Here is a 12,007-nt window from a genome sequence, read left to right as displayed (position 1 = left end):
TGGGCTGGATCCAGGGTGGAGGCAGGGACTGGTCCCTACAGGCTCACCAAGGGGGCTGTGTGGAGGCCCCAGACACAGGGGCCAGAAGGACTGAGGGCTGGACCTGAGGCAATGTCATGGCACTGTTGAGTTAAACTCTTGTTCATCCAAAAGGGCTGAATGTAACTGTGCCCTGGCTGGAGACTATGGGCAGATGGGACAGCCGGTCGCAGGGGCTATGGAGAGACATCGCCCCCAGCCACAGGGCAGCATGTCAACTTGCAAGGCACACCCCTGCACAGCAAAGCCCTGCAGAGAGGTAACAGCCCCCACAAGGTCACAGTGGCTCCCAGGATGAAGTCTGTCTGGGGGGATAATCCAGCTGAGTGCAGGGGACTGGCAGGCCGTAAATCTCAGGCGGTGTTGTTGGCACTGGGGCTCAGGCAGAGATTTCACTGCCATGACTCTGGCCATGCTCCATCCGGGGGCACTGGGCTTGAGGGGCTGATGCTCTTTGGAACCTGTTGTCCACAACAACCTGCACTAGTCATGGCTACTGCTGCCCGAACTTCCAGTCAGGGAGAAGGGGTGGCAGGGAGGAGACCTACAGCCACTCTTCAATGCCCCAGAGAACTACAGCTTTAACAAACCTCCCCGATAAACAGACTGGACACAGTAATTTGCAAGATTTTGAACTGCTAAAAAAAACTCCACAAAGAAACTGGAGATATTCAAGTATCGTCTCTAATTTATGCTATGGGGAAACAGGTTGAGAATATCTTTAAATCTATTGACTTTACTGAAGACAGTCACAAAGATGACTATGAACAGGTTTTGGCTATGTTTGATGCATATTTTATACCTCAGAGAAATGTAGTTTATGAAAAAGGATGTTTTCACCAGAGAATTCAAAAACCAGGGGAAAATGTTGACTGTTTTATAAGAGCTCTGGATACACTGGCTGAAACCTGAGATTTGGGGAATCCAAAACAGGAAAATATCAGAGACAGGCTGGTTATTGGGTTAACAGATAAAAGCCTTTCACACCAGCTACAGCTGAAGAGATTTAACCCCAGTCATAGCTATACAGAGAGTGAAGCAGTCAGAATTAGCCAAACAACCGGCCAAATGGCAAGAGCAACTTGAAAAACCTGAAACTAGCTTAGAAGCTGCAAACAGACACTTGCATGTTATCATAAAACCCTGATGCCAGGAGAAAGAACTCCCAGGCTAAGAGGGACAAATTCCAGCCTAGTGCCCAAGGTGTGGAAAAAGTAATATCCCAAGAGATGATTCATGTCCAGCCTGAGGAGCATGATGTAATATGTGCATTTTGTGGCTGTTTGCCGCACCAAAGCAGTCAGGGAGTTGACTCATATTACAGACAATCAAGACAAGCTGTTGTTCTGGGATCTATCACTTGTGATGACACAGAATGTGCCTGAAGAAAAGGAGTACTTGTGGCACCTTAGAGACTAACAAATTTATTAGAGCATAAGCTTTCGTGAGCTACAGCTCACTTCATCGGATGCATCCCGAATGTGCCTGGAGAGTGAAACGGACTATTCCGTTGGCGAGACTATTGACTTTAAAATTGACTCAGAGCTGACATCACAGTCATCTCAGCAATCGCCTTCAACCTCTCCCAGAGCTGAATTTACCTGTCACAGCTCAGGCTAACTCTGGAGGGATTCTGAGCTGCATGGGCCAGCTCACCACAGAACAACTTACAAAGACAAGAGCTTTGTGTTCAGAGTGTATGTGATCCAAGGACACAGACCAACAGCCTTCCAGGCCACAGCGGAGCAGCCATGATGGGCCTAGTGAGAAAGGTGGATGAACTCCATGGAATATTTGGTGATATTGGACTTCTGAAAGAAGATCCAGTGCAAATGACCTTAAGAGCCAATGCTGGAACCATACAGTGCACATACACTGTGCAGGATTCCTAGCCCATTACTTCATAAAGTGGAAACTGAGTTAAAGAGAATGGAGCAGCTTGGCATAATCAAGCCAACTGCATGGTATGCCCCAATGGTACCAGATATAAAGAAAAACAGAAAAATACAAATCTGTATGGATCTTAACAGTCTTAATGAATTAGCTGTGAGACAAAAATCTACCCTTCCACCACTGGCTGACTTTCTTACCAAAGCAAAAGGAGCTACAGTATTCTCCAAGTTGGATGCCTTGAGTGGATTCTGGAAAATTCCGTTAGCCAAAGAAAGTGCTAAACTGACTACATTTATCAGGCCCTTTGGGAGATTTTGCTTTGAAAGATCACCTTTTGGAATTGCCAGTGCACCTGAAATTTTCCAAAAAACAATGGCAGAGTTGCTAACTAATGCAAATGGCGTTGTCGTTTCCATGGACGATATTCTGATATCCTGTCCTCATAGCAGATGGTAACTGGCTCCTCACAGACAAAAGCTGGGCAGAGCACTCTGATAATCTCCTGAACTGTCAATCCACTATGTCCACTGGAGCCATTGACTCACACCCGCAGTGTCCTGTCCTGGAGGGGCTAGCCATGGACCTTTCTTTAGACAAAGTTACTAAGGCCATCAAGCAGTTGCTCAGGGTAAAGTCTCCACCCCTGGTTGCATTCCACTTAATGTGTACAAATGTGGAGGTGTTCACCTGGTCAGAAAACTCACCAGCTTTTTCAAGACTATATAGGAACAGGACACTGTTCCCCAGGAGTATAAAGATGCCTTCATAGTCCATCTATACAAGAGGAAGGGAAGCATACCTTGCGGTGAGAACCATCGTGGAATCGCACGACTGTCTATAGTGGGGAAGATCCTTGTAGTCCTCAGCAAGCTCATCTCTCACTTAGTGGACTCGGTGTATTCAGAGTCACAGTGTGGCTTTCGTCCTGGCCATGGCACCATGGACATGAGTTTTGCAGAGAAGGCTGATGAACAGAACAAGCATCTGTACATGGTGTTTGCTGGCCTGACAAAGGCCTTCGGCACAGAGAATCACAAGGGCCTGTGGAAACTCCTCCATAATTTTGGCTGCCCAGAGAAGAAGATTGCTGTCATCTGCTCACTTCATGATGGCATAATGGGCAGGGTTATGGAGACTCATCAGAGGCCTTCCCTGTCACCAATGGCAATGGCTCTCAACCTTTCCAGACTACTGTACCCCTTTCAGGAGTCTGATGTGTCTTGTGTACCCCAAAGTTTCACCTCACTTAAACTACTTGCTAGTAATTATAAAATAAATCAATTAGAATATAAATATTGTACTTATATTTCAGTGTATATAGAGCAATATAAACAAGTCATTATCTGCATGAAATGTTAGTTTGTACTGTGGGGGGGGGGCAGGGGGATAGCTCAGTGGGGTTTGAGCATTGGCATGCTAAACCCAGGGTTGTGAATTCAATCCTTGAGGGGGCCATTTAGGGATCTGGGCCAAAAATTGGGGATTGGTCCTGCTTTGAGCAGGGGGTTGGACTAGATGACCTCCTGAGGTCCCTTCCAACCCTGATATTCTATGACTTCACAAGTGCTTTCTATGTAGCCTGTTGTAAAACTTGGCAAATATCTAGATGAGTAGATGTACTCCCTGGAAGATCTCTGTGTACCCTTGATTGAGAACCACTGACCAAAGGCACCAAACAAGGATGCGTAATGGCTCCAGCCCTCTTTACCACTGTCTTTTCAGCCATGCTCTTGGTCACATTCCAGGACTTTGACAGTGGCGTAGACATCTGGTTTATATTGGATCGGGGGTCTAGTCAATCTACAGCAACTCAGGGCCTGCACCAAGATAACTGAACAGCTACTAAGAGATCTCCTGTTTGCTGACACCTGTACTCTCACTACACACACACTCGAGGAATTTCAGCTTATTGTGGACCATTCTGCCTATGCCTCAAAATGCTTCAGTTTCACACACAGCCTGACAAAGACAGAGGTCATGCACCAGCCAGCACCCGACCATGCATACCATGATCCCATCATCACAACTGACAACACATCCCTCAACTCAATCAGGAAATTCTGCTGTCTGGGTAGCATGCTTTCCAGCAACACCACGTAGGATGATGAGATCACTCAGCACCTGGCAAAGGCCAGCTTGGCATTTGGCAGGCTCACCCATGAAATCCAAAGGAAGCGTGAAGTCTGCCTCAGAACCAAGATAAAAACCTACTACTCTGTTGTACTCACCTCACTCCTCCATGGGGGCAACACACGGACATTCTACCAACACCACATTAAACAGCTGAAGAGCTTCCACCTATGCTGCCTAAGATCCATCTGCAACATCAAGTGGCAGGACAGGATCCCAAAACAGAGGTCACTGAGAGGTGCCAAATCCCTGCCCACAAGAGAATGCTCATCAGGGCTCAGCTTCGCTGGGTTGGACACAAGGTGCGCATGGAGGTTTCCCATATACCAAAAGCAGTGCTCTCCAGCCAGCTGAGACAGGAACCTGCTGTAAGGGTCAATCCATCCTCATACACAAAGACACCTTGAAGGCCAACCTCAAAGCATGCAAGATAGACATTAAAACCTGGAAACTTGTTACACTGGACAGACCCAGAGGGAGAGATCTGTGCCATGAGGCTCTGTCCACATTTGGTTTGTGAGGTGTTTGCAGGGGAAGAGAGCACCTCATAAGGCTAACACCTCAAAACTTCCCCTCAACAACAACTACACTTCCAAGACATGAGACTGCATTTGCAAATCCAGGATTGGACTCACTTCTCATGTGAAATGCCATAAAAACAAATAAACCCAGAACTTAGGTCGCCACTAACTGAACACTCACCTGTTGAAGCAATGAGAGAATCCATAACACTCTGATAAGTGGAACTTCCATGGAAGACACACCAAAACCGTCAATAAAGTCCTACACCTTATCAGGCACTCTGGACTGAAGCTAAGAAGGAAAAATCCATCTTCCACCTAACCAAAGGAGTTTTTGGAACAAACAATAAAGAAAGATGGAATCAGTCCTAGCCATGAGAAAGTAAAAGCAATTCTAGAATTGAATGTACCAATCAATGTACCAAAACTGAGATGTATATTGGGGATGGTACATTACCTTGGTCAATATCTATAAGACCCTTCTTCAGTGACAAAATCACTGAACGAACTGTTCAAGTCCAAGACATCTTGGTTATGGGGCCAAACCAAGAAATTGCCTTCAAAAAGGGAAAAGAAATGATTTCAACTGCTCCAGTTCTCAAGAACTATGATGTGAACAAACCCACCCTGGTCTGTGCAGATGCAAGCACCTGTGGCCTAGGTGGTATATTGTTTTAACAACAGGGCTCTGAGTGGAAATTAGTGCATTTTGCTCTTGCACACTTATGGAAGTAGAAAAACTGTATGAACAAGGAGTGCCTGGCAAGCATATGGGCATGTGAGAAATTTTAGAGATAGCTGTGTGGACTGGATTAATTTTATAGATAGCTGTGTGGGCTGGAGCACCCATGGGGGAAAATGGTAGGTGTTTAGCACCCACCAACAGCCATCTCCCCCTTCCCTCCAGTGCCTCCTGCCCACCAGTGACCGCACCAATCAGCACCTCCCCCTCACTCCAAGCCCCTTCTGCCCACCACGGAATAGCTGTTGTGAAGAAAAAGAATTCAGCACCCAGATCGTATGTGATCGAGCTAACAGTGTACAGTTCAACAGAAACCATCAACATCTACAGTTTGTTCCTCAAAGAACAATCAACAGAGCAAACTCTGCAGCTGGCAGATGCAGAACAAGTAGACAAGGACTCAAAGATTCCAATATAGCCAGTCACTGCAACTAATGGACAGCCAGATGACCAAGTCACTATGCATTTGGGTTGTGTAATTAGAAACCAGTACGATTCAGAGACGCTGAACAGACTGATCCGTACTGAACATCGAAGACAGCGCAACAGTGTAAATACTGTAACTGGTAGGAATGTAGAACTTAAAGGGGGAGATGGGATGGGATGCTAAACTGTATCACGCTGTTCAGCCCCTAGGTGGCACAGTGTGCGCCATACTTTCCATAAGCGGCCCTTAGCCGTCCTGAGATCTAAGGATGAACACAGCTGGGGTATAAGCTTGCTCTGTGCCTAGCCCACATCTGGTTCAGAAGAACATGACAAGGGATATCTCAATGGCTCGAATTAGAGCAGCTTTAGTGATCCTTCTCCTACTACTTCACAGAGCCATGGATTTTTCAAAGAACCTCACCCAATGACTTCTGCATCTCGCTCATTACCTTTGCTGGAGATCTGGCGTCACTTGCCCACAATGAGTTAAGTCCAGGGGTGAAAGTAACTGAAGCCACTTACCGGTACGGGCCGGGGCGGCTCCAGCCCCCAGAAGGGGCGGGGCGCCTCGGGTGGAAGGGGCAGTGCTGGGGGGGGGGGTGAGCATCCCCCAGCCAGCCCTTCTAGGCCGCCTGGCCCATGTCACCCGGGGCTCCCGTGTTGATTTAAAGGGCCCGGGGCTCCAGATGCCGCTGACGCCACTGCAGCAGCGGCGTCTGGAGCCCCAGGCCCTTTTAAATCACCAGCCCCAGGGCAGCAGCTCCTTTGCCCCCCAACCAGCCCTTCGGCAGCCGGGGGGCAAAAGGGGCAAGGACGTTAAAGCACTGCAGGGTCCTTTGCCGTAGCAGCTCTTTAACATTGCTGCCCTCCCCCCACGTCAGTGGCCCCGCCAATGTGCAAGAGGTGCAGCAACGTTCAAGTGCTGCCGCAGCAACGCTTTACTGTGGGCTGGGTAGGGCCGGGGTGGGTTCTTACCAGTACGCGGTAGCAGCCCGTACCGGCTCACTTTCACCCCTGGTTAAGTCTGTGTCTGGTTCTCAGCAACCTCTCTCCTATAAATGTAAAATGCATCCGATGAAGTGAGCTGTATCTCACGAAAGCTTATGCTCTAATAAATTTGTTAGTCTCTAAGGTGCCACAAGTACTCCTTTTCTTTTTGCGAATACAGACTAACACGGCTGCTACTCTGAAACCTCTCTCCTATAGTGCATCTCTGCAAGCCTTTGACCCTCCTCCTGCACTGCCCCTCCCCATGGAGACCTAGCAAGCTCACAGACATTTAACACAGGAGTTCCTAGGAGGCCCACAAGGCTGGAATCTGAGTGCACACACAACTTGTGTATTTACATCGTTCTCAGACTCTGCAGAGGGCCTCACTCCTCCAGACATGTTTTCCCAGCAAGCAAATTAAAAAAAAATAACAATGGTATGACTTTCCTTTCTGAGTAAAAGCAGTAGAGCTTTGCCAATTAAAATAAGTTAATTCCATCCCTGCATTAGCCAAACTCTGCTCCCCAGGAGCAGGCAGGGTCTGCGCCACATGCTTTTGAGGGATTATTTTTCACCATTTAAAAATATTTTTAACTTGTTCATATATGATGAACCCTACAATAACAAATCAGCATGCACCTTCCAGTGCTCATGACCATCTCAATGATAACAAAGGAGCATGCACAGCCTGGAACACATCAGCAGCAGCCCTATAATAACAAACCACCCCATCGTCTTCAATTTCACTAGTAATTTCCCATGTGGAACTGTGTCAAATGTTTTCCTTTGTCTACAAAATCAGTTATCTTCTTAAAGAAAGAGGTCAGGCTGGTCTGGCATGATCTATCTATTTTAAAACCATGTTGTAGTTTATCCCAGTTACTATTTACCTCTATGTCCTTAACTTTCTTTCAAAATTTGTTCCAAGACTCTGCATACAGCTGAGGTCAAAACTAACAGGCCTGTAGTTTCCCAACTCACTTTTTTTCCTTCTCTTAAATATAGATGCTAAATTTGCAATTCTCCAGTGTGGTGGTGTATGCACACCCCATTCCCCTTCGGGGTGGGTCATGGTTGTGCTGACACCACGGTTACAGTCTACTAGACTGTTCTGGGCCTCACAACAGTGTTGCTCAGTGACCAGAGTCAAAGCAGCGGCTCTTGGGTTTTGGCTATATGGCCTAATGACCCAAGACAATATGGCCTCCCACAAGCACAGGGCAGTGTGGCCTACTGGCCAGAGTCAATATATTGACCCCCAAGTGTAGAGCTGCATGTCCTAGTGGTGAGAGTCAATATAGCAGCCCTTGAGTTCAGGGCTGTGTGGCCTAGTGGCCGGAGTCAACACAACGGCTCTTGAGTGCAGGGCAGCATGGCCTAGTGGCCAAATCCAGGGGATGCCACCAAAGGGGAGGTAGTGTCGGGGTAGAGGGACCAGGCCCACCCAATTACACCGGGTCCTGATCCAGGGCTCTAACAGTGCCAGAGTGGTCTGCCACTGGATCAGTGGGGAATCCAACTGCAACATGCTGACGTTACGCGGTGGGAGATACCACTCACTCCATCTCCCTGGGCCACTTCCTGCCCGGCTCCCTGAAGCTGCTGTCCATATGGCATCAGGGTCTCTGGGCTCCTCAGCACATGTGACTTCCTGAGACTCTGACTCCAGCTGGTCAATTGTAGGCAACAGGTCTCCAGTCTGGGTCTCGGGATTTCCAGCTCCCGCAGGCAAGGGCTGTAATGACTCCTGGGCTGGAGCCTCCACCAAGCGTCCTTCCTTCTTGGCAGTCAGCCCATCGGATTGAGCTGGGCTGCTCTCCTTTATACTAGCCCAGCAGCTGGAGCATGCCTAGCGGAGTCTGCCCATAGTTTGGAATTAAGCCTTTCTTGTCTAGTGTTGGGTATGCACAGCCAATCACATCCAGTCAGAGCCCCAAGTTTATGGATTCATTAAAAATCCTTGCTATTGAGCTTGCAGTTTCATGTGCCAGTTTCTTTAATGTTCTTGGATGGAGATTATCTGGGCCCCCAATTTAGTCCCTTTGAACTGTTTGAGTTTGACTTCCACCTTGGATGTGTAATTTCTACTTCCATATGTTCATTCCCATTAGCCACCCTGCCACTGCTCCCAAGCTCATTAGCTTTATTATAAACTGAGGCAAATACTTGTTTAGGCGTTGGGCCAGGCCTAGATTATCTTTAATCTCCACCCCATCCTCAGTGTTTAGCAGTCCCACTTCTTCTTTCCTTGTTTTATTGTTATTGATATGACTGTAGAACCTTTTAGCATTGGTTTTAATTTCCATTGCAAGGTCCAACTCTGCTTGGCTTTTGGCAGTTCGCACTTTATCCCTACACTGTCTTATCTCCGAGAGGTAGCTTTCCTTGCTGATCCATCCCATCTTCCATTCCTTGTAGGCTTTCTGCTTTCTCTTAATCACCTGTTTGAGATGCTTGCTCATCCAGTTTGGGCTGCAAACTTTCCCTAGGAATTTTTCCTCCTTGCTTGGGCTGCAGGCTTCAAAATTTGACTTAAAGAAATTCCAAGCCTCCTCCACATTCAGATCCTTGAGTTCTTCTTGAAGATGTGTTGCTCATGTCCATTCCAATGTAGGTGTGTGCTTCCCCTGAGCACCACCTCTGGAAAGTTTTTCCCTCAGTGGTATCTCTTGGGTTGGCTCTGGTGCCCCCTGGAGTCACACCCTCATAGTGTCAGTATAAAGGGCCCTGCCACCCCCTCCGTTACTTCTTAGAATAGAAGATCAGGGTTGGAAGGGACTTCAGGAGGTCATCTAGTCCAACCCCTGCTCAAAGCAGGACCAATCCCCAATTTTTGCCCCAGATCCCTAAGTGGCCCCCTCAAGGATTGAACTTGCAACCCTGGGTTTAGCAGGCCAATGCTTAAACCACTGAGCTTTCCCTCTCCCCTGGTGATAACTAGAGTTAACCTTCAGTTTTGGACGAATCTGCTCTCCTTTTACAGCCTGTCCTCACCTTGGCATTTTCAGCGTGGGCTGCCCTAGGCACCTCAGGTCACAGCAGGGTTAACCCCTACCTGGTGCCAGGGCATGCCTTGGTTCCTGGGGTTTAAGATATGTGTTGTGCCATAAGCCGATGCCGGTTAGTGACCCACATTCCAGCTGCCTCAAGTGTCTGAGGGAGACCCACGTGCAGGAGCATTGCAGGATTTGCAAGGGCTTCAGGCCCCAAACTAAGAAGGACAGGGACCCAGACTGAAGTTCCTTTTTATGGAAGCAGTGCTTTATCCTCCCTCAGAGCTGAGTCACACCAACCCAGCACCAAGTACTTTGGCTTTAGTAAGAAGCACCCCAGCGTCTCTAAGGGAGGTGCAGCGCTGTTCTGCTTCTCCGGAGCAGAGGAAGGACTCTGCTTCTATGTCCCAGGACTCCTGTCACCAAAAGTCATCCTTGGTGCCAAGGAAGACAACTCCAGAGGATCCCCATTTGAACTGCTTGCAACATGCTCTCTGCTCTACCTATCCTGGAAGGTGGCCTTCCTGGGCACCATTATTTCTGTTAGAAGGATCTCAGAGATCCGAGCTCTTACTTCAGAACCACTGTACATGGTCTTCTTCAAGGACAAGGTTCAGCTGTGGCTGCACCCAGCCTTCCTACCAAAGGTGGTCTCACAATTCCATTGTAACCAGGTTATCTTCATATCAGTCTTCTATCTGAAGCCACATGCTAACAGGGAGGAACAGAGACTCTGCTCACTGGATGTTAAGTGTGCACTAGTCTTTTACATAAAAAGAATTCAACCCTTTCAGAAATCTGCTCAGCTTTTAGTAGCCATTGCAGACAGATTTAAAGGCTGCCCAGTCTCGGTCCAAAGAATTTCATCACGGATCACTTCCTGTATCCATACATGACATCACCTGGTGAAGGTCCCAGCTCCTCTACAAGGGCTCAAGCATCGGCGGTGGCATTCATGGCGCAGGTTCCAATTCACGGCATCTGTAGAGCAGCAACATGGTTGTCCATCCACACGTTCAAGTCACATGCCATCACCCAGCAAGCTAGAGATGATGCAGGCTTTGGCTGAGCAGTGCTACAATCAGCATGCCAATGAACTCCGAACCCTCCAGCTGTGCAACTGCTTGGGCACCACCTACATTGGAATGGACCTGAGCAAGCACTCGAAGAAAAAACAGTTCCTGACCTTCTGTAACTGTTGTTCTTCGAGATGTGTTGCTCATGTCCATACCAACTCCATCCCCTCTGCTGCTCTTCTGTCGGAGTTAGCTGGCAAGAAGGAACTGAGGGGGCGGTGGGTCAGCAAGGCCCTATATACCATGAGGGCGCGACTCCAGGGGGCACCAGAACCGACCCGACGGACACCACTGAGGGGAAATCTTTCCAGTGATGGTGCTTGGGGCGAGCCCGCAGCTGCATTGGAATGGACATGAGCAAACTCAGAGAGCCGCAGCGGCACAGGAGCCAGCACACAGGGCTGTAAACAGGGAAGTCTGAGTGGGGCGTTTGTGTGGCGGTGCTCGTGGGGGGTTTGTTTTGCTGTGGGTGGTGGTGGTTTGGTTTGGTTTGTGTTTCCGGGACTAACAGGATTTAGGTGGGAAGGCTCTGACAGATACAGAGGCAGCAGTGGGAGTGACCCATGTCGGGCAAGACACAATGAAGATGACTGGATGTGGAAGCTGCATTATGTACATGATCCTGGAGGGGGGACCTGGAAAGAGTTTTGTCTGCATGAAATGTCATCTGACAGAGCTGATGGAAGAAAAGATCCAAGGATTGGAGGTGCAGGTGGAAAGTCTGGTTGAGTTTAGAAGGGGGTTCGAGCGGATTATGGAGCAAAGACTTGAGGCGGCTGAAGGGAAAAGCTCAGACTTGCAGATGGAAGCAGGACCGAAGAACTCTGAGGGGAGACTGCTGGGTGAAGAAAATGGACAGTGGAAGAATGTGACTAAAAGAACCAGGCAGAGGAAAAGACGGGCTAGTGAAGGAGAAATAGAGCTCAAGAACAGGTTTGCAGAGTTGGAAAATGAAGAAGGGGCTCAGCAGGTGGTCACTGAAGGTGGAAGGGCAAGGAAGAGGAGAAGAGCGGCTAGTCCTATAGGAAAAGGGGAAGAGTCAATGGAGACAACACCAAATATGAGCCCCAGGAGGATACAGGATGGGTTGAAGAGGATTACAAGGGAGAATAGGAATGGAAAGAACTTGCAGCCAGAGGGAACAGGGGATAGACTGGAGAATCGCACCATCACCAGGAAAAGGCAGGTCAACGT

The 12,007-nt window shown here is 48.4% G+C and overlaps 1 protein-coding gene across 1 annotated transcript in view; it reads right to left on the bottom strand.

The window, feature by feature from the left end:
• LDLRAD2 (low density lipoprotein receptor class A domain containing 2) overlaps window positions 1-12,007 on the bottom strand; it is a 42,536-nt gene that overhangs the window by 7,284 nt on the left and 23,245 nt on the right. The window lies entirely within an intron of this gene.

The sequence above is a fragment of the Dermochelys coriacea genome, chromosome 18 (assembly GCF_009764565.3).
Source record: "Dermochelys coriacea isolate rDerCor1 chromosome 18, rDerCor1.pri.v4, whole genome shotgun sequence".
Taxonomy (NCBI): Eukaryota; Metazoa; Chordata; order Testudines; family Dermochelyidae; genus Dermochelys; species Dermochelys coriacea.
Note: the sequence above shows the minus strand (reverse complement) of the source record. Positions and strands in the feature narration are given on the sequence as shown.